This window comes from Apis mellifera, linkage group LG2 (assembly GCF_003254395.2).
Source record: "Apis mellifera strain DH4 linkage group LG2, Amel_HAv3.1, whole genome shotgun sequence".
NCBI classification, from domain to species: Eukaryota; Metazoa; Arthropoda; class Insecta; order Hymenoptera; family Apidae; genus Apis; species Apis mellifera.
Window position 1 is genome coordinate 11,242,778 of NC_037639.1, and position 24,036 is coordinate 11,266,813.

A 24,036-nucleotide genomic window follows, 5' to 3' on the forward strand; every position below is an offset into this window, starting at 1 on the left:
AGATAATATCGTTATGCATCGACAGATGATGCGAAGAATAGATAATAATACCCGTAGTGGAAAAACGTAGTGGTTGTATATCATCGCGAGTCGCTTTGATAATGCTCGTATCGCGCATTTCCTTCGCAGCGTAGTTGAATAAGACACGCGAGATAACAATTATGTTTGTTTATAACGAATGCCCCGGGAATACGACCTCAGGTTCCATTACAGCGGATGTCCGATATTACATATCTGGCGCTACTTAAAATAGATATGATGTCACCCGGTTGTGGAAGGATGCGGAATTCAGCGCGCGCATAGCGAGGATTCCTCTCCATTCCTCTCCCATCGGGAGGAACAGGTAGGCCGTCCCTTCCCGGAAATTCGAATCCCTTTCATAAATGGAAGAAACCATTTTACCAAAGATAGATACACTCGCACAGAGACAAAAAGAAAAAGAAAAAGGAAAAGATCGTCGCAACGGCCGGTAAAAAAATCTCTAAAAATCGGTTGGCCCCGACTCGACTCGGAACGAAGCGGGCGAAATCGTTTCACCACACCCATTTGCCAGCGGGCCGCAATAATTCCACGCCGCAGGAAAGTAACGCGGCGTGTCACGGCGTATGGTTTAGCGCGGCGCAACGCGCATGCACGGGCGCATTGTCACCGCCGTTTATGCATAATGCCCTTTCGCGGCGGCTACGACGACGACGACGATGGCGGCGGCGGCGGAGAGAAAGAATGCGCAAGCATCGGCCGCCGCGCGTAATCTCGCTGCATAAGGACGGAATTACGCTCGGTGACCCGTCGACAGAGAAAGAGAGAGAGAGATCTACTTTCACAAAAAGGTAAACCGCGAGAGGCACGGTTGCTTGAATTTACGCGTTTCGACGCGTGTCTTCGAGTTTCACCAGGTTTTCGCCAACGTGCGCTGGAAGATATATCCGCTTGGGTAGGACGGGTTTACCCGGCTCAGGCCAAGTCGGTTGGCCGGCCACGGTCGATTGGAGGAGGAGCGGAGAGCTCGCGCTTCGTTGGACGATCGCGCTCGATAGTCACGGTCCGTTGCGGCGATATTCGACATTTTTCGTTGTTGTTGTCTCTATCGAGGCCTTGACGAACGAGAGGAACGCGAAAGGAGAGCTGTCTTCGATGCCGCGACATATGTATCGAGGTCAGCGCGCGAGGCGCATTCTGCTCCGTGGTCGCGATCCACGGTGGAGGCGCAAAACGGTTTTGCCGAGGCACGAAGATGGGAAACGGGAACGGAAAACGATCGCAATCTATGCGCGTATGTAGGTGATGGATGCGGCGTAGCCGCGTCGCGGCCGCTCCGAGTCCGGTAACGGGATAACGTGAAATCCGGCAGGTCAGCCTCGTCCTCCGACGTCCCGATTTCCTCATAAGGACGCTGGCGAGCCGCGAGTTTTCAACGGACTTGGTCCGTTCGTGGAAACAAGTCCGTTGGCCGGGGGACAACAATCGTCGCGAAACGTCGTTTATTCGTAGACGTGACTCAGAATTCGTTGTTCGTGAGAATGGGCGGCCGTACGAGAAGGGAAGAGAAATAAGCAGCTCGAGAGCACTCTTGCCACGCGGAACGAGTTTGGGTTAGGTTTTGGATTTAGTTTAGCGACGTGACGTATCCACGCACTTCTTTTTTTTTTTTTTTTTTTTTTCCTTTTTATTACTCTTCGGTTGTTATTGATTTTATCGCGGAACGATTTAATTGCAGTGACTCGTATTTATAAATAACATGATAGGAACGGGCATAGTTGATTTATCGGGGCACGTATACGTCATCTCTTTCGAATATTTGTCGACTGGACGGCTCGATCGTAACGAGAAAGCATTCCACGAGTGCTTAATCGTAGAGAGCGGTCAGGATCGGATTTATAGGAACGAACCGCGGGTGAAAACGTTTACGGAACGTGAAGATATGCGTTGGAAATTCAGTTTTCACCAAATTTATGTAAAAGATTGTAGAGGCATTCCTAGAGGCATTTCTGCAGAATACGTAACCCAATGTTTTTAATATTATATTATTTCGTTATCATTATTATATAATATTGGCCTGCCGTATTTCATTATTGATTGTTTTTATCATTTAAATGTTTGTCTGTGATGTCACTTACACGTTATTACTGTGTCGAAGTCGCTTGGATAGTGAACTGTGTAAACAACGCGCAAAATGTATGTATTAACATAATGTAACAAAAAAAATCAGCAAAGTCGAACGAGCGATCACGAGTGTATCTGCAAAATGATTACATACTTTTTTTGCTCCAAGATACACAACGGACACATTTGCTTTTCATAACGTGGTATCGTTAAATCAATCCGCGCGAGTTCGATTTATAATTCACTAAAGCCACATACATCGGAGTTGTTCGCGAATTAAGCGATTGGTTATCATACAGGAATCATACGGGCGTTGATCTTCCTGACCCACGATTATTTAACCACGAAATCAACGATCTTTTCTCCTTTTTCTTTTTCTTTTTCTTTTTTTTTTTTTTCTATATATTGCGAAAACATTTTTACAATTAATTAAACGCAATTTATTCGATTCATTTAATTAAATTTTTTCAAGCTTGCACGACAACGGTAAAACTTTCAACGGATTAATTCTATCCAATAAAAGCGTGAACTCACAGTCATCTTCTAATTTTAGAAGTACACTGTAAACTCTTATAAACGATAGAAAAAAAAAAAAAAGAGAAAAAGAAAATAAAAAAAAAGGAGTAATTTAGATCCTCGACCGAGATGGATCGATCGATACGTCATATATTTCTAGGAGACGTCCTTTTCGGTTCGAACTTAAATGTTCCTCCACACGTAAGGTTTTATATGTCGAGGACGCTCATTTGGGAGCATAACTGAGAGTCCATCTATAAAGAATCCGCGAATGAATGGAACGAACACGTTCCTATCGGCTGCTAGTCGCATGATACCGTCGGAACGAGCAATTATAATGATTTTACGTCATCGAACGTTAGTCGATGTTATATATTCCATCGATCAGCTTTGGAATATTTGATCTTTGCCATCCCATCCGCTTGAGCCATGTTTCGCTTATCGAGCGAGCTGGATGTGCGCGTGCGCACGGACCAAGGAAATAGGAGGAGAAAGAAAAAAAAGGAAAAAAAACGAGAAAAAAAGAAACGAAAGAACTCGACATTATGGAACGGATAACAAGGAGCGAGGCTCGTATGAAATGTAGTTTCTTAAAGGCCGCGCGGTGCGAAAGAAACGACGGTCGGTAGGCGGCGTGCAAAAACATGCGCGCGTACGTGCATTCGTGGAAAAGGAACGAAGAAATGCGGACGGCGGATCGCGGTGCGCATTGCACCGCAAATACATAACGCGATATTGTCACGCGCGGAGTAAAATTCCGTGGTGAACGTTCCAAACTGTATCGCGTTCAATGATGTGGCGTTTGCTGCGCCTTTTGAAATCGCGTTGACGGGTGTTGATAAATAAATGGACGCGTGGGCGTTAAAAAGCGTGAACGGATAAAAAAATTTCGACGGTTATATAAAATGGTTCTAGAAGGGGAATCGAACGAAATAAAAGGTATAGAATATTGTCGGGGAAAGGGAGAAAAATTCGATAGGTTTTAAATCGTCGACTGCGTGCGCGAGAGATGCGCGCGCATAAGATGCGGAGGATAGAATGGTAAATCGGTCGAGCCTCGGTGGCGAGTTCGGCCGAGATCTCACGAACATTGCCGAACGTTCACCCGCGCGGCGACTGTGCGTAGATCCGATAGATTGTTACGCTCTACTCGGTCTCCGCTTCTCGTGCGTTACGTAACGCCTTTACGCACTACGTAAGCGGTGCAGCCGGAAGCGTCGCTATCTAAATTCCGCGGCCTCTAAGGGGAAGCTTCTACTATCGCGACGCGACACCTGATCTAGCTATCTATGTTCGTAACTTGTGGTTGGGAAGAAAGTTATTCGCCGGTTATTTTTTTCTCCCCTTCTTTTGTTGGCTTCCAAATCGAAATCGTAGCGAAAAGATGAAACGAGAACGATCTCTTTGCCAATTATATCGATGATTCATCGCTCGTTCGTTTATGTAAAGTCGTTTCTGTCTGGTTTGATTAGTCAGTTGGTCGAACGTTGATTCCGATTTATTTTGAAGTAAGCTTTCTCCGTTATTGGATTTCGACCAAATTTCAATATAAATTCTCATTTCCTTGTATTTCTTCGCAAATAACCGTATAGAAGTGTATTGAAGGATATAGAGGATGTAGATATACTAATTTTTATTCAGTTCTTGTAAAGGAGAAGTAATGATATTGTAGGCGAAACGTAAGTTGTATCTATTGTAAGATGGTTCTAGAAACTGGGACAAACGTGCCTCCTTCTCGGATTGATAGAAGGAGAGAACGGATTAGATTTGCTCTAGGCTATTCTCCCGTAACGTGATTATTCTTCACGTGTGACAGTGCGAGTCATCGTAAAGTATTATAAACTCGTCGTTCGTCAAAGATAGTTGCATTATAGAAAAAAATAATCTTTATTGAGCTGTTTACTTTTTTTTTCTTCTTCTTTTCAATATTACATCATTAATATACAACATTTTGTCATTATACAAATTGCGAATTACTTACATTCGAACTACTTTTTTAAATTCATGCATATTTAATTATTATTGCAATTATTATGTGTTAATAACATGATTTTTTTTGACGAATTATTTACTCGCTATGTTAATAGATTATAGATATAAATAAATTAAACATTGCGTTTTAAATCGTTAGATCTTGGTAACAGGAAGTACGAAGGTACGAAAAACGGCACGGTTCAAAGCCGATACGTACGAACCGTGAACGAACAGACTACCCGTGAAGTCGTACAATAGCATGCACCGGATGCACATCGAAGTTTCTCCGTTTCGATGAGAACGCATGGTTACATTGGTCGCCGGTGAATGCTCGTTCGTTCGTTCTTTATCCGGTGTTCTCGTGCATTGTCTTTTTTGTCAAATGAAAAACATATATGGAAAGAAAAAAAAAAAGAAAAAAGGAAAAAATACTAAAAGAGAGAAAAGATGGGGAAAAAAGGAAAAGAAATCCATCCGTTTTGAGCGAAAATTAAGCACGATACATAGCTGCTCATTGTTATTTCTTTGTCGTTTTCTCTGAGATAAAGAGGAACAGCGCGGCAAGTCATCTCGCCGATTCTATTCTCGAGAATAATAAAAATACATCTTGAGCAGGAGGGAGAGATGCTCGAGTTTGTCCTGTGTGCCATTCTCGGATGAATAGACTCGGTTGATCGATGTAGTCTGAGGTCACGGGAGTACTCGAGAATCCAACAACGAGAAAATTGCCGGGCCACGGCGGGATGACACGCCTTTCTCGACTCGCTCGTTTCCCAGATTCTGTCGCTGACGTCATTATGTGTATTCAAAATGGCCGAACGATGCTAGAACGATCGGTCGAAACGTGCATTATCGCGGGCGTGGTACGTAAATAGCTACAATGCCGGGAAAGATATATGTATGTGCATACATTTCGACGATCATTCCTCGTGAAAATATCTCTTAAAATAAAACGCGTATCGTATCGTTCGATCGCTTTTTGTTTCCTTCTTCCCTCGTTTCTCCCTCCTTCTTCATCGCTCTCTCTTTACGCTCTTTACACCCTGTGCGATACTTCTTTCTCTCTTTCTGCCTCTCCCACTCCTCCCTTTCCCTCTCCGCGCGCTCTTACCTCATTCTCGTTCGTTTCTCTCCCTCTTCAAACTGTTCAGAGAACTTGCGCGTTGTGTACACGTCCACGCGCTGTGTCCTCTCTTCCCAACGGTAATTCTCTTTTATGAGAACCGGAGGTTGCTCGGGCGTACCGAGGCGACGACAAGTCTCAAGGTCGTACTATCGATCCGCCACCCTTCGCGATTCTCTCTCTCTATCTCTCTCTCTCTTTCTCTCTTTCCATTCCTTGTCCGATTTACTCTCTCTCTCTCTTTTTCTCAGAAAGTGCCACGATTTTTTTCTCTCTTCCCTCGACCCTTCCTCGACCCTTTTCTCCAAGAGTATAGCCAGTCCTCTTAATGCAATGTGACGTCACCCGTGTATCGATGAACCGACCAACCGCCATGAAACGGGACGAAACTGGTTCCGTTGTAGGCGACATTTACGGGTTAAGATCGTTCGTTGACTTGCCGGCCGGGAGCAGGTAACACGCCTGTTTGATGCATAGTTCCCCGGGAAGGCCGTTTACCGGTAATCAGATCGGATTGTCTCGTGTTACACCCTCGATAAGAAGCGAACGATTCGCTTTTTACGCGCACGCGCGAGCACCTCGCTCCGGTATTCGCGTTTCGTTCCATCGGCCTTCCTGCCCTTCCCTCTTTCCCTCCCTTCCTCTCTCCCTCCCTCTCCCTCCCTCTCCCTCTCTCTCTCTCTCTGTCTCCGTCTCTCTGGATCGAATCGAGGAACGCTCGAAAATTCCACGAGGCGGCGAGGGCAGCGACGCGCGTAAAATGTTTTATTTTTACGTTAGATCGAGGTCCATTATTAACGAGGCGCGTGGAAGGAAGGATAGCAAGCCGCGATAAAGGTCGACCACTGTTCCAAGCGAACTCTATACTTTTACCAGTGTGCGAACGCAACAACCGCAATAAAAAATAATCAGGGATGAAAGGTGATTTTTATTATACCGGTCTCGCCGTATATATCGACGACGCGCTCTTTCCGTTTCTTTCTGCAACGAACGGATCGAAGCGTTCACAGCGCGCGCGCGCGCGATTGCTGCAAAAACATTCCTCTGCACGGCGACCGATCGAATAGTTATCTGTGTCAATTATATCTCTCTCTCGATTCGCGTGCTTTTCTAGATACTGTCTCCCTACATTACAACGAGTTATCCCCGTTTCTTGGAAAATTTCGCTTTAGCACACGGCCGTGTGCTAGATCCCGTCTAAACCGAAAACCTGGCAACATCTCGATACATTTAAACCAACGCCTATCGAGTAGGTTCCACGAATCGGCCGAGTTTAATCAGATCGGTCGCGAATTATATGGTACTCGATCGATGTAAATCGTGTATCGTGGTTTCTTTCTTTCTTTCCCCCCCTCCCCCCTCCGTTTTGCGAGCGTAAAAAGAAGAAGAGCGAAAGAAGAAAAGAAAGACAAGAGAGCTCGGCTCTCGAAACGCTGTTCGTTTCGTTTCTAAATTATTACGTTACGTGCAAGAGATCCGGAGGAGTAGGATCGGGTCTAGGTGAAAGTGCTCGAATCGATGTGCCGCATGAGCAACCATGGTCCCTATTCGCAATATCGATCGATCGACTTTCCCGTTTTCTTCCTCTCGAAACTCTTGAATTCCGACTTCCCAGAAAAATTTCTCATCGCGGATGCATCGCGAAATCTCTCGCATCTCCGCTCGATGAAACGAGCAATCTCGGATCCGTTTCTCGACGAAAAAGGACAAGTGCGATCTGCCCGTTTCACGATACTCGTCACGGCCGGGCTGATCTCATCTGCCGCTCGTTTCTTTCCGTCACTTTCCCTTCTCGTATATAAATATTACGAAAGCGTGAATGGTAAATGGTTGATACGTCCGGAAGGGAAGAAGAGGGATTTCTTACGTGCGAATATGGCGAGAGTGACGATGCACGATTAGAGTAAAATACACGTGAAATAAATCGTAGTCGCGATTTCGAAAGAGGGGGAGGGGACGAAAAAGAAAAAAAAGGAGAGGAGAACTCGAGAGAGTTTCACATGGAAATATGTGCAAATAATCTATCGACGAGAGGTTGCCTGTTGAGCGGCCTCTCTCACGCCGCTCTCGATCACCGGGTTAATTTTACATTTTAAATTGCCAAACAGCTGATCGTGCTTCTCTCTCTTGGCTTTTACACGAACAAGTTTCGCGCTTTCGACGACGAGTCGAAAAATTGGGAATCCGAAACTGGCTTACCGTCAACAGCGGAAGGAGGAAAGTTGGTCGGATCGAGATTCGTTAAATCGTGACGCGATTTGATTCTTCCACGTCGTGGAAAAAATATTCATCGGCCGGTATATTTTTAAGAGGTAACGCGAATTGATGAAACATATACTCGATGAAATAAAACGATCGATAACGTGCTTTTGTCTCGGGGAAAAATGTTTTCCACTCAGTTTCCTGTTTGTCTGGTTGCAATAATATTAAAGCGTACACTGTCATACGACATTTTGTCGCGTATTATTTGATACCATGTTGACGTTGACTTTGCAGTTTAATCCCCCTCCCCTATATATATATATATATATATATATAAGAAGAATATTAATGTAAAATTATGATAATCTTGCATCTTCGAGACTCGAGTATTGTATTTGATCTATTTGACTTTTGAAACGGCTCGTATATAAAATACATAACGCATAAAAGATAAAATAACCCACGTTCGTGCCAAGTATCGATCGCGATAGTTGCCAAATGATGTTTGTAAAGACCGATTAGGACTATGCGCGCGATTATTATCGGAATTCCACTTCTGTTTTGATCGTTTCATGGTATGTTAAACACGTTTATTTCTCTTTTAGACTTTATTTAACATTTCTACGCACACTCTTTAATCAATTGGATTCAGAAATTAATCCGAAATTTTTTAATTTTAAAAAATGAACTGAATCCCTATATATTAATTAATCGCAATTTCTACGTTTTTAAATTTTTCGAAGAAACAAATTTTGAACGGAATGTACAATTATTTCGAAACGAAATTATCGAGCAAAAGTCGTCGTTTATCGTTTATATATCCGTATGCACGGAGAAAGAAAAAAAAAGTGAAAATCGGGTTTGGGAAACGAAACGACGTTAACAAACGACGGGGATAATGACGCTTGTCGTTTCCACAATGTATCAAGATGGGAATAGCGTTCGCACGAAAGTCGAGTTAACGATATTCCAACAGTGGCGCGCGATGCGCAGAGATATCGATGAATCGATTATCTTTACCACTTTTAGAGCGTATAAATAAAGAAGGGTCGGCCTATAGTAGTCTAGATCCCCTTCGCTAATACACCCGTGGCAAAATAATATAGTTTATCGAGGAGTAAGTTATCGTTTCCTCTATTCTTAGCGGCTCGGCAAAGGTGAAGGTAACGGTTGTTTTTCGAAAAAACCTTCGCGAGCGGCCCGTCACACATTCGTCTTTGCATCAACGTTGAAAACGTACGAGGTGAATCGATCGATGGATCCCGCGGAAAAAAAAATCACGATGATGATGAGTAATGGAGCGCAGGATCCAGCAGCGGATAAACATTTGCACAGTCATCCAAAGAGGAGGATCGAGGATTGATCCTTTCGGGACAGATTTTTCTTTTAGCGATAATTGCACAATTGTTACGTTATTATATGTAAATTCCTGCTCTTTCGTATTATTCTTTCTTTCATTCGTTGCACTTTTTCATTTTTGGCAAAAATATTACCAAATCGAAATATATTAGGAATTAGAATTTCATCGCTCCATGAATTACTCCATGAAATTTAAATTAAAACAAATCTTCTTTTGATAAAATACGTAATAAACATTCTCGATCGATTAATAAGATATACTCTTTCAAATCTCGATGGTATCAAACGATATCGTAAAAACGATTTAATTAGAAAACCTGGAAAAAAGACGCGCGTGCACCGCGAGAGAGCTTTTGCGCGTCTCGATTACGCTTTCTATTTTCATCAAGCGGTTTTTGCGTATGGTCGACCACCGCTAGGCGCGCGTCACGTCGTAAATATTTCGTGTTCGGTGGGCGAGAGGGAAGGAGAGGGGAGAGCGGGCGAAGCGCGCGCGAGTTTTCGAAGAAACGAGGCGAAGCGTGCGGCCGCGTGGCTAACGGTAACGCACGCTGGCCGCGGACCGGTTCGTTCTCTCTGTCCAACTTCGCCGAAAATATTTTCGCGCGCGTCCGTGACCCATTAATGTCCGTCAATCAAGCGAAGTTGGGGGATCGAGACGCGTGGCTAACGAGACGTGCTCCAGCTCGACGCTGGAGCTCTCTCTCTCCGGATGCGGGGTGTCGATTAAATTAGACGGGAAGCCAATTAGAATTCGCTCGAGCCTCTCGACGGAGGCTCTCGGCAATCGAGCTGCCTCGATATAAAGCTGCGATCCGCGCATACCCGCTATTACAGCTATTTGGAGTTTATTGCGAGCGCTCGGGTGGTTTTCTCTTTCTTCGCGAATTTCGTTGCGCAATTACACGTCGAAATAAATAATTTTCGAACGAGCAGAGGACAAAAAAGACGAATATTTGGGAATTGTGAAAATAAAATGTTGAGGCTATAAATAAGATCGTGTGGTGTATCTATGATCGATGAGGTTGTCCCGCTAGCCAACTTAGCCAGCTCTCGACAGTGCTCGGGTCGGATCGTTTGGTTTCTTTCTTCGCGATAATTGGCGTCACGCTCGTGGCACGAAGACACGATACACGAAGACGGATAGTCATAACTTTGCCCCCTCGAGAGAAGAATCGGCGATTCAACGTCGCAGTCGGGGGAAGGAGGTCAGCCGCGTGAGCGGAAACGATTATTAGATTAGAATTATTAGAGGGAGGAGGTGACGGGGAAAGATGACGCCGTGTGATCGCTGTTGGCGCCCTTTCACGAAGGGCGCCATCGCCGCTGCGCTTTTCATTACTCCATTTCCTTTCAATTGGAACTCGTTAAAAGGAGTCGGCGCGTTGTCTCGGCGGCTGGGAAGCTAAATTCGCGTTCTTCTTCGTCCGTGACGTCAACGGAGATATCGTCGACGAGATGGCCGGCGGATCAAACGTCCCTTGTCGCCGGCCTTTCGGTTTTGAAACGTTTGATTTTTTTCGATTCGTTTGATGAAATTGAAATTGTTCGTGTTGTCCTTTTCTTACTTCTTTCGCGAGGCAGGATTATTATTATTATTATTACGCGCGTTTCAAGAAGAAAGGTCGTGGTGAAAACACGGTTTCTGGAACGTTTCCTAATGCCAACGTTCCCGATAGATAGACCTTGAGTTATGCATCGACTCCTCTATTTATGCGCTCCCACGACGCGAGGCCTAAAAGTGGGACGATGCTTCTACGAGAGTTCGTTAGGACGAGCTCTCGTCTCGCGACTAACTTATTCGCGATCGAGCCTATCCGCGAGAGAATCGCAAACGAGATTTCTTTATTTCTCTCTTTCTCTCTCCCCGAAAGAAGGAAGAAAGAAATTCTCGCACGAATGGATTAATCGCGTCACGATAATGGCCGATCTTTCCAGCCGTCCAATCAAGTTGGATCCCCGATCCCCGTTCCAGCAACGTCGCTTCGCATCGCGCATTCCGATGTTCCCGAAGAAATTGTGAACGGCGGCCGTTTCGCGTGATTTCGCAGTCGTGGTGTGTTCCATTGCAGCGTTGGAAACGTTGGCGCGACGCGAACGGAGCGGCGCGCGTAACATAATCCGCGTGACCGATTTTGCAATCAGGAACGAAAGTGCGCGGGGAATTGCCTCTTTATCGTAATGGCGAAATTAATTTGAACCGCGTCTATCGTTAAACCGTGTCCGTGACAGACCCAACTATCGTAAAATATTCATAAAATTTACTCTTCTCTCCGCTAATTATTTCCCACTCGGGGAATGTACGTATATGTTTGCATATACGATTCACGTTGCTTTTACACTTTCCCCGACGTGTCGGTGCGACCGTCTCGCCGCGATTTCGTCCATACCACTTTTACCGAGTAAACTTTTATCACCGGAACGATCGTCGAATTCGCGTGAAAGCTACTCGTCGTCGTTATCCCATCTCTCTGTCTCGAACTGTGCATTTAAATCTGTTTCGAGTTTAATTACGTGGAAAAATGTTACTGCTCCGTTTATTCTCAGCGAAATAACGACGATGTAAAAATCTTCTCGTCTCTTCCCTTTTGTTCCGTCTATTGTTTCGACCTCGCGATCGTGTTCCTCCTTCCATCCGTCCAGTCCGTGGAAATAAAAATGGTTCACAGAGTAGCCAACCGGTTGTACCCTCCTAGGGTACGAGCTCGTTAAACCCGTCATTTCATCGTGGAGCGGATGCGCTCAAATCTGTTTCTCCGAATATCAATGTCCGCAGAGAAGAACGTCGAAATAATTGGCGCTACATAGAAGTAGGGACAATGAACCTTTATTATCCGGCCGCACCAGTAGTTTCCTCCTATCCCCTAAACGGACCGATAAGCGTCCTACACCGCATGCGCGGCGCTGTTGCAGTGGAATAAGCCACTCACCGCCATTACGCACGGACAAGAAGCGCGCGGGTTATGCCACTTTCACGATCGACGGGCCACGACCGGCCGGGGTGGATATTCGTTTCAGCCAGCCAAGCGAATTCCTAACCAGGTGATTATCGGGAGGTGCAAATATTCCGTGTTCGTGGCGCGGAATATCGAATGTACATATGTGTATATATACATATATGGGTATATATACTCCTTCCGTCGATCGTATTTTTTTCGTTTCCCCAAGAGTTGCGTCAAGAGTGGCGACCTCGATCAAAATTTCCGCGCGGAAAATTTTCGAGCGTAAACTTTTCCATTCCACGATTTCTGCTGCTTTGTTTCGTTTCTTCCACGTATACGTGTCGTTAGACGGACGGATATGTGACACATTCGCGATAGAAGATAAATAAAACGAAAATCGACGCTGGGAAAGTTACAGTTGGATAAAATATCTTTGCAAGGATGGATAATTGCTGATAATCCTTTTTTTCTTTCCTCGTTCTTTCCGCCGCGATACAATGGACGGATTCATCTGGATTTGACCGAGATCGCGCGCGAACGACGCGACGCGATGGGAAGAGCGGCGATGACACGGTTTGCGTAATCGAACCGTTAATTGAAAATGTTGGATGCCGCGTGCGGTCTCGCAATAAGGCGAGTGATCGGTGCATTCGAGGGACTCGTGTCGCGCTCGTGCCGTCTCCGATATTATTTCGTTCGAGTCACCAAGTTCGACACGAAGCAGAGCCATGCGCCGATTCTCGTTTATATTTATACCACGATCTAAAAGCAACCAAAAGAAAAGGAAAACCATCCTCCTCTCGTCCGAGCGTTGACCCACGGACCTCTCCGTGGTGATCCGTCCCATGCGTCGGCACATTCATAGACCGAGCTGTTTTCCTTTCTTACCTCGACTGCGTCCTACCTCCGGCCGCTTCAGCCCTCGAGGCTACTCGTCATCGTAAAAAAGACAATGCCCTGGAGATGAGCCAAGACTTTGAGCCTATAGATTCTCCCCCCTCTCTCTCTCTCTCTCTCTTTCGTTGGAGCGCAGCTACCTATCGCGTGGTAGACAGAATATCCCCCACCTTCCGTGTCGTCAATTCCTCCGACACACGCGTGTCATGCCTTCGATTTCTTCCTTCTTCGTCTCTTTCACCTCTTCTTCTTTCTCTTCCTTTTCTTCTCCTTCCTTCTCCCCTTTCTCTTCTTCTTTTTTTCTCCTTCCTCCTTTTTGTCCGCCGTCGCACAGCTCGTGGAGTGGAGTAACCGCGATTCTATCGAGTTCGTGACGGTCGTCGATCCGTCGTACAAAAGGCCAAGACCATCTGCTGGCAGACACACGTGTGCCAAGTCGAGCGTATCGCGGTAAAACTGATCGCTACTTTCCCTCGGTCTCTTCGTCTCCGATCACGTCGATGTCGTCCGCCGCCTATCCTTCTCTCTCTCTCTCTTTTTCTTCATCACCTCGAAGAGATAAATTCTCTTCCAGCGACGACAATCATCTCTCTCTCTCTCTCTCTCTCTCTATTCCCTTTCGTTATCGCTCGCGTTCGCTCCGGAAACGTTCCATCACTTTCTACGCACGGATCACGGCTCACCCGTCGTGGTCGCTGATTCCGCTGGAGCTAGAAAACTGGGTTGCGCTTCGCTATCTTGGAGATGGTTCGAAGATACAAGGGGAAAGTGTGTAAAACGGGGGATGGGGGAAAAAAAGAAAGAGGATACGCGAGGAGGGGAACGATCTCTCAAAACGATCGCCATCTAAGACGAGTACGCCAAGTTTTTTCGCAACCCAGATCCTTCCAAGAGCGAATCGTTGCGTCCAATTTTCACGTTCTCCGCGTGATGATGACTGGCCGTGAAAACGGAGCGGACGCTTGAATCGCTTTCATTGATTTTATCCACCACGTTCGACCACGCCACTTTCTATCGCTCGGGAATGCGCTCGTTTTATTTTCACCGGCTCCCTCCCTCCCTCTCTCTCCCCCCGATCGATCGAGGCTGGCAAAGGGGGTGTCCCGGAAGAAGCAATCCCTTATCACCCGCGTCCAACTTTTGTTTACCCGGTTGTTTGCCCAACGACAAACGCGATCAGACTCCAACTATTGGATTAAACGCGATCCCATCGCCATGGAAACCGGGTCAAGGATGTTATTATTAGATTCCTCGAGAGGGATGCGCCGGGAAGAAATTTCCACGCCACCCCTTTCTTCTTTTCCCTCTCGTCCGGAGGAAGGGCAGGAAAGGCGGCAGCCGTTCCTCCTTCTCCTCCTTCTCCTTCTCCCTCTCTCTTCGCCGTGGAGGGTGGAGTATTATAACGCGGTTATCTTCTCGACAAGCTCGTTCGCGATGATGAAATTTCACGATGAGCTTCGTTTACGAGCTCCACCACCGAGCGACACTCGATAAAATCGTACTTCGCATCGAGGGGGCCCGAAACACCGACGAATAAGATACGAGAGATAAGAAGTTGGAACGGAAGAATTGAAAATTCGATAAAACGGCGGGGGGGGGGGGACGGTTACCGCATGCTCCTCCTCGCTTCGAGAATCGCATTATCCTCGAATCGAAATGTTTCGAGGTGAACGAGTATGCGTGTGTTTCTTTCTTTCTTTCTTTCTTTCTTTTTTTTCTCTCCTCCCTCTATTTTCTTCTTTCGAGGATTATTAGTCGACCAGTCCTTTCGATTAATGCGCCGTAAAATCACGTGAAAGGAAGTGAAATTCCGCAGCGGTATTATCCAATTTCGCTGACAATCGTCAGCCGTGGCATTAAATGGCCGCGTTTCTAATAGCGCTGCCACCGATTTCCGGCCGCCGCGGCTCCCCTTCCCTCTTCCGCCCCTACTCACTCTACCTACGTATTCTAACACGGAAGCTCGTTGCCTGCCCCGTTTCTTTCGCGGTAAATTGCGCATTGTCCACCGACCGTCTCCCCTATTTTTTTCTTTTTCTTCTTCTTTTTTTTTTCCCCACTTCACCTTTGACGACGTGGAGGAGGAGATGTTAGTGATCCGCATTCTCCTTACCTTTGTCCTTTGTCGCGAATTCTAATCTATCCACTTGAAAAGAGGAGAGAAAGAGAAAAAAAGGAGAGGGAAAATTGTTCAAAAGTGACAACGATACACACTGTATGCAAATAACGGATTCTCCTTGAGCCCGTCAGCTCTGAATTATCGCTTTGTTAATGCTCGTCGCCGATGAGTCCTCGATGCCATTATTCGATTCGTCGACGATCAAAATTTGCAATTTATGAATGCCGCGCATTGTTTTTTAGAAAAAAAAAAACGCCGAGTGATTTTATCGACGCAACTTCGCTCGCATTTTACGTCTTTGAATAAATCGCGTGAATATTGCAGGCCGCGGTTCATATATATATATATATATATACATACTCGGAGCGGCGGTGAAAGAACGGTTTAAAGAAACGTTCAGCCTCCAAGCTATACGTACTTAGCTATAGGTCTATTTCGCCTATGTTATATACCGTGCCACGGTGTAATGAGATTTCATTTGTAATCGCGGTGGAATGCGGCGTACCGGAGCGGCAATTTTATTCGATATCACAATGCCAAACGAGGACATCTGGTTCCTCTTTCGTTGACATTTACCACGCCACGACATAAATAACCGGGAGAGTCCACTCTCTGTGTCGGAATTAATTGACTGCCCAAACCGGCCTCCTCTTTAAACTATGAATAGCGCCCCAAATGACTTCTTTCGCAAGCTTTGCTGCACGTTTTAATTGCTCGCTCCACGGATCCTGGATACAATACACGTTTTCTCGTCCCGCGAGTTGTACGTACGTACATATTACGTATATATTTATTTCTTTTCCGATCGTAATCCTTTCAAAGGAGCAACGTTTTTCAACAAAGATTTTTTTATTTAAAATAGTTTCCATCTCTGAAGAACCAACCTGTGTCAAATTTACTCTTGAAGAAACGTAGCCAGGGAAATCCCATTCTGCATGTATTAAACGTAACTGTACCGTGGTCCGTGGATGTAATACGTATGTATAACGTATGTATGCAAATACATATACGCGTGTAAGTCCTCGAGCGTAAATTCCTTGTGTGTATATCTTTTGAAAATATCATCGGTTTCCATAAATCTTTCCGGCGCCTTAGAGTTTCGAAAAAAATATCGTCTGTCTTCGTCGGATACAATTTATAAGATTGTTTCCATCTTCTTCTCTCTTTATCTTCTTTTTTTCTTTTCTTTTTTTTTTTTTTTTCAAGTCTGAGGATAAATTCATACGATTAATATTCATGATTTTCGTCAAATTACGTTGCTTACTTTTTTCATTTGTCAAAACAAGGCCGCGGATGGGATAATAAAAATTCAAAAGATCGTGGCAAATTTAATTAACGCGTGTCACACGTGTATCTCTCTAATACACGTTTAAAATCATTACCCACAATGCCAACAAGGTATAAAAATAATGCGCGCATAAAATTTCATCATGATTGTTCATGGTTGTTACATCTTCTTCAACGGCGAAATAATGGAATAACAAAAAAAAAAATTTCAATCTTCGATGCGTTCAATCACGTTCAAAATATCTAACAGCAGAATTGCGATATATATATATATAAAAATACGCGCATCGCTCGTAACAATTTCCATATTCTTTAACGCGAAAGAATATGAAAAACATATATAGCGAAAGAAAAAGAATTCCAATCTTAAATACATCTTAAATTATCTAATAATTCGAAATCGTTATTTACAATACAACAAACTATAAAAAAAAAAAAACAAAAATATATTCAAATCACCTGATATACACGTTCCAATATAATTATCATCCGCAACGAAACTATAAAAAGAAGAAAAAAAAAACACGCATACTAAATCATAATCGCTCAGGTCGTAAAATACCTTTTCGAAACCTGAAGTGAAGAAAAAAAAAATAAAAAAATAGTATGACCAGTCCCAAACAGTGCCAGAAGCAACCCCCCTCGAGGGACCGACTAGTTTCAAGCCCGTAGACCGATCCACGCTTCCAAAAAGGATCGACTATTTTATGCCCAAAGCCAGACGATCCGGTCACGAGGGACAAAGACCCGAAAGTCGTCGAAACGGGCGTACACTCACGCACACACATACACGATATCCTTGATCCTGGCTCGGTAATGGAACGCGATCAGAAACGCGATCAGAGGTTTGGCAAGGGAACGAGGCCAGCGAAAGGATATCGTACACACGCGGTCCGAGGTACAAACGTGCCGCGTTTTCCCATTGGTCGTTGGCCATCGGCCGACTCAGCCAGACACGGCGTCGCCCGCGGTTTACGTCCCCGATTACATCACCACGCCACGATGTTCCGCTCCCCCTCTTTGATAAACCGATCGCGACGCTTTGCGTTACGTTTCGTTACGCGTAAACACGTAATTCGGTCGATCTGACGATCCAGATGATGGAACGAAAAGTGTGGTTCGAGCGGGAAGATTAAGGTATTTTTTCGTTCGAATGATCGTATCGATAATAGAAAGAAATATCTCTCGTAATTCTAGAGAAAAGTGTGTAAGAAAGATACGTATATGGATAGGTTAAAGATATACGATTCTGGCGATATATAAATAATTTCGCGTGGGAATGGTTGTTTCACGATGGAGCGATATCTGTACGTTTTATTTTTTTATTTAAAATAGTAGAAGAAATGCCGAGAAGAATTTTGCGAGCGGCTGTACGCGTGTATCCATTAGAAATACGTTTCCCTGAACGGGAGACCTTGAATGGTGAGCGGTTGTAATATCGCGTTGGATCGCCGTTGTCCCGTTTCTTCTGAGCCTTGATTTTTCTCGCTTCACGCCTTCTAGTAGTGAGTTAGTGGAACGAGGCGATCCAAGGAAATTGCTACGATTCGATCGTTTCCTCGTGGAAGAGATTTCCATCCCGAGGTTAAAACCGTTTGGATTAGATGGAAAGTTGAGAAATTTTGAGCGGCTGCGTTTCAATGGACGATGCATTTTTATTTTCGCGAAAGAGGTCGCGAGAGAGAATTCTGTTTTGTATTAACGCGAATGAATATTTCTATATATATATATATATATGTATATACACTCGAGTATATCGCGTGAGAGAAAAGAATTGAGCGAGTTGAAAGGATTTTGCATTTTTCATACGTTTCGTTAGATCTAAAAATACACGCCCGCGAGTATTTATGCATGCGTCCGCGATAGAGATAAAAGCTTCGAAAAATCCGTGCGCCGTGTCCGGCCGTGAGAAATGGCGGAGGGTGGAGAGAAATGGCGTAGGGATATAAAGATCGTCGAGGTGGGATGACTCGCGGAAGATGGTATCGCCGATGACACGTCCGCTGACCGGCGCATCGCCTCGAAACGAAACGAAACGAAACGAAACGAAACGAAACGAAACGTGAACCACTATTCCACTCCTCCGCTTCGTCCTCTCCACACTTTCCATCTTATCTCGGCGAGGAACAGAAGTCAGCAGGCGCCAGCTGCCGTGTGTACGTTATTCACAACTCGTCCGGAACATTGTCGTAACCGGAACACCGTCGAATCGTATTTTCAAAAGTGATAATACGACGTATCAATAACGCGACCCATGGCGACGTCATTCGCACGTTTTCGCATTTCGGTTCCACGGTTCTTGTCTTACGACGGTGTATTACAAGAATCGCGTGTCGATTCCTGGCACGTTGCTGCATTATTCATACATTTTCGCGTATGTGAATCGCCCCATCTCGTTTACGTAGAAATTGTACACCGCCGTCTGGAGAGGAGAGAGAGGAGGAGGAGGAGGAGCAAAGGCAAATCTCGATTCTGTCGCCGTGTCGAATTTTTATCGAGCAGGAAATCCGTGGATTCGCTCACGTCTAGGTTTAGGTTTTGCAATTAAACTCGTGATGCACGCGCTTTTTTTAGAAGATCGTTTCGAATCGTTCGCCTAGGCTCTCGAACCAGAAGGAATCTGCCAAGCCGGCCGCAACCGGTTGACGATCGTCCTAGAAATAAAAGATTCGGTTTCGAATTCGGGCCCGGCGAACCCGATCTGACCAATTCCTTTTTTTCTCCTTATGCATATATATATATATATTGTAACACGCGCGAAACGAGATTACGTGGGGTTCGAAACTGTACGCTCGCCAGTCCGAAGGTCGGCTTTCGTAATTCCCCCCGGATCGACGAGGCGATCGGGGCCGATAGAAGCCGAGCTTATTGTCGCTTTTCTTGAAATCTCGAGGAATGATACGCCACGCCCACGAGCTTTTGCCGCTGGATTGATTAAAAAGCTTCGGCTTTTGACGCGAGTAATACGACGGTTCTTTAAAACTTTTTCGTTTTCTCGCGTGTCGAGAATAGAAATTAGGCCAATCGAGAAAATTGTCCGCAATTGTCGAGTTCGGTGAATGGAACGATCGATCGAACGATCGAAAAGAACTGAAAGAATTAAAATTTATCGATCGATTTCGAGTTTCCAATACCTCTACTACTCTCTTCGATTCTGGTGCAATGTTGATACGTCAAATTCGATGAGAGAGTTATACAGCTTCGTGAAAAGTTTTCCGTCACGTCGAAATGCGGGCGAATAATAACCGAGATCTTCGAGAAGAGGATTCGTTATAGAAAACTTGGAAGAATCGTCTTCCGTCGTATAAATATATTCCATCCTCGGTTACTTTCCATCTTAAAATATCGAAAATTGTACTTTTCCCTGAAAGAGAGGAACGGCAAACGAGCCCCCCTCCCTCCCTCCGGCCTCTTTATTCCACATCGAGCTAATATATTCTATACAGTTCGCTCGTTCCTACATCCGTTTGCTGTTTACCTTGCAACGACGTTCTATTTGCGTCCCGTTCGCGTCCCGTTGCCGCGATATAGTAGCGAGGTAAAAGCGGAGCATCGGTTTTTACACAGCTGGAGGGACAAGTCCTCTGTCTTTTTGTCGCCGCCGTGCCTCCAACGGGGTGTGAAAGCAAAAGCAACGCAAAACACCGTACTCTCCTTTCTCCCTTGAACCGTGGTCGAGAATATCTAAGAAAAGGAGGACGATCGGGAGTAAAAGTTTTGCTCGGATCGAACCGTGGCCACAGAAGAAGGATCCTCCGTTTCGCCCCCTCCTCCCCTTTCCGTGTAATTAGAGCGGTTTTTTTACACCCGCGGCGAGAGTAGAGGCCGCCCAACTAATTGCAACGATTAATAACAATTTATCGTATAAATATATTCATGATGCAATTTGACGGAAACTTTGGTAACTTCGGTCTTCTTTTTCAAAACGACGATATATTTTATAACATATTTCGTTATCGTCACTCTTATATGTATTTTTTTTTTTTTTTCGTTGTTTAGATAATGCATCGAGTGCGGTTTACAATTTATCTAAACAAGCAAAGTGCAAAGTACGGTTTCAGAAATTAAAAAAAAAAAAAGAAAGAAAGAAAGAAAGAAATAAAGAAAGAAAAAGTATATACGTTTTCCCGTCTCCAATTTTCACCGGTTTTTCCTCGTAGTTGGGCATTGTTGAATGTTTCTGATTCAACACGCCATATTCGCGACGAATTCTCGCCGACCGATTCATAAATTCGGCGTTGGGCCAAGTGGCCGAGATATCGAAATCGAAAATGCGGGTACATTTCCACGATGGAAATAAACATTTCGCGAAATCCAGGGTGACTTAGAAGAAAGAAAGAAAGCCATGGAAAATCACGGTAAAGGACGGATTGTGTACACAAGGGGACGGATTCGAGAAAGATCGAAACGTATTGACAGACTTTGGCAGACTTTGGATAGGATAAACGCGATGTTTGGGTATTTTGCAAATTTCAGCGATATTGCGACATTTGTTCAACATTCTGCTCTCTGGATGTAATTATTCATATTTTATGCAATAGTTTCTTTCCTTTTTTCTTTTTTTTTTTTTGATGTAAAAGTCCATTTATTATCGAAACTTATGAATATCGATTATTACGAATTATTACGCGTATTTTTAACGAGCGTATATCAGATCCAATATTATCCAATAATTTTCCTACTTTTTCTATTCTAGGATATAATTGAACGTGATTAATTCGAGTTGAATATGCATGACGACAGATACAAACGATGCACTGTAATACTATTCGCAGCCCTTGCGCGTAATCATTGCGAATGATTAGCCACGAAGGAATTCATCCATCGGTCGCTTTTGGCACGATTTTCGCGCGTTGCATCATTTCAAGCGAAAATCTGAAAAGTCGTTTTGTTAAATATTATTCCAACGCGCGTACTAGCGTATTTACAACGGTCTCGAGACATCTAGAACGATACAACGGCTTAAGACTTACCAAGAATCGTTCCACAACAAACAAATCTCCATTCGTTTCCAATTTTAAACGTTCTTCGAGACGAGTCGAATTGATTCAATGACGGAGCCGCCTTTAATTTCGCCAAATTTCGAAAGGTGGACGCGTTAACGATGCCCCGCGTTTTCGATAACTCCCCTGAATAACGCCATTGGAAATGGCGAAACAAAGACGCGCAAGCTGGAAACTGGTAATTTTCGACTGGAATCGTGCGGATTGATCGGCGTAATTAGATATAATGGGCGAGCATCCGCCGGCTCGTTTGTTTCTCTCTTTGTTGTCGTTGCGTCATCGCGTTGCATTTCACATCGCGTTCTCCTCGCGAATAGAAAATGGCCTCGCGGATTAAACGGCCAGTCATGCACACCACGGGACGCAGTACGCGGGCGCAAAGCGTATTGTTCCACGCGCGTCCAAGACGTTTTCCCTTACGTAACGCACCGTTCCGCTGGAAACGGAATGTCGGGATGTTATCCTGAAAAATATCGTTGTCACGATCTGTGTCTACGTGTTATGGAAAGAATTTCTGTGTAAATATTTTCAGCGTTGACACGCACTTGCGTAGTCATCGATCAGGGTAATTCCTGATCATCTCGTGAGAAAAAAAAAAGGAAGAAAAGAGGGGAAAGGAACAATATATATATATATATTGAATAGAGGAGATCGGAAAATTATTGATACAAAGATTAAAAATCGTTGGAATGCGAATTGAAACACACTTTTGAAAAAAAAAACACGCACGCACGCGCACACACTCGTCTTATAATTCGAAATCACTGTACCGTTTCGAAACTCTTAAAACAACTTGTGTATTTTGTTACTATAATTGTAGAGAGAAAAAAATCTTAAGGAATCATAAATCTTAAGAGGAAGAGAAAACACGGAGAAATATATATATAAAATACACGCGTATATTTATACATACATTAAGTGGGTGGGCACGTATATGACACATGTTCATAATTTTCTGGTACTAACGAACGTCTTATATAACAGTTGCCGCAACGCAAGAGAGATCCTCCCGTTGTCCTTCTTTCTTCGACATCGCGAAGAAAAAAAAATATTTTTCCATAAAAATATTCCGCGTTAATGTCGTTCCATTACCACCAAGTATCCTCTACTCGCGCTATATTTCTTTCGCGCGGATAAATAATTTCTTTATTCCTCGAATACTGGTTGGCCGAACGGTGTTAAAAAAAATGTCTGATACCGCGGGATTATCGATGGAGGAGGAGGAGGAGGGGGGTGAAATGATACGTAGATTGTTGTGACAGTGTTTACAAATAGTCAACGAGATGGTGCGGAAGATAGCGGGCGTGGATTGCAAATGTTTGTTCAGAGCCGGTTACGTTTAGCTCCGCCTTTCCTTGCGAGAATTCCCCCTTCCCCCCCTTCGAATACAGTCGAAAACAGAAGCGAGGTCAAGCCCGATCATCCGTATCAATCGACTCTTTATTCTTTTTTTTTCTCTCTTCTTTCGTCGATTTTCTTCGTTTTCGATCGACAATTAAATCCATCGATCGATAGCTGTATAAAAGAAACGGACTCGATCGACTTATTTCACCGTAGCAACGAAAATGCTGAGAATTTTTGAAATTTTTCTCCAAACTCTTCGAGCTTGAAAAATAAAATGTTCACATTCGCGATTGTGCGATCGAAAATGGCGGAAATAGGTGTGCAGGCTCGGTGATCGGATTGATCGCGACTGTTTGACGACTGGATGTTGAGACCGGCGTTCGACGCACGGGGCGATTTGCTGCGTGAAAGAACATAACGTATGCGACGCGTGCTGAAAATTGAGAGTGACGCACGTCGTAAATCATCGACATTGTCACAAGATCGTAATTCTATATTCTCGAGAATTACGATCTAAAAATAATGTGTGTTCATGTGCACACGATGTGTGTTCGATCGAGTATCGAGCTTATCTTCGACTCGTCGTTCGATCTTCTCTCACGAGTCTGTCACGAGAGCGTTTTCACCCAACTGTTCCTCTCTCTCTCTCTCTCTGATATATTTTATATCTCATATCTTATATATCTCCGCGTAAGAGATCCGATTCCGAAGATGTTCGTATCGCCTCGTAAAAACCAGAGGATTTACTCTTTTACGTAATCGTGAGCATGCGGCGGTCTGCAACACACGCTCGGCAGGGTAATTCGAGAATGCTTTATTCGTTTTATTCGCTTTATCGCGAGGACGATTCGATTGACTGATTTCGAAAGGTTAAGAGAATAATATGGAGGAATATAGGCGTCCCATATGGACGCCGAATTTCTCCATTCGTCGGAACATTTTTAATGACGGGAAAAAAAGAAAAATCGATAAATGTACGTCGAGTTTTACGTTCTCGAATTTTAAAGAGGAATTTTATGAGGAGCGCGAGCAAGGGGAGTGAGTCAGTGCGCGATGGAAATAAGACGACAAAAATATCGATGAAACTTCTTTTTAGTCGATTCGAAGATTGCTTCGATGCCCCCAATTTTCCCTTTCCTCGATTTTCGTGACATTTTTTTTTACTAC

The 24,036-nt window shown here is 44.4% G+C and overlaps 1 protein-coding gene and 1 long non-coding RNA gene across 2 annotated transcripts in view; one reads left to right on the forward strand and one right to left on the reverse strand.

Annotated features, from left to right (window-relative positions):
• LOC410867 overlaps window positions 1–24,036 on the forward strand; it is a 54,750-nt gene that overhangs the window by 6,130 nt on the left and 24,584 nt on the right. The gene's annotated exons all lie outside the window — the stretch shown is intronic.
• Window positions 1,655–23,235, reverse strand: LOC113218589. Its single transcript, XR_003304167.1, has 2 exons — window positions 21,496–23,235; window positions 1,655–21,397 (listed from the first exon to the last, which is right to left on the reverse strand). It is a non-coding gene; the product is annotated as an uncharacterized LOC113218589 (long non-coding RNA).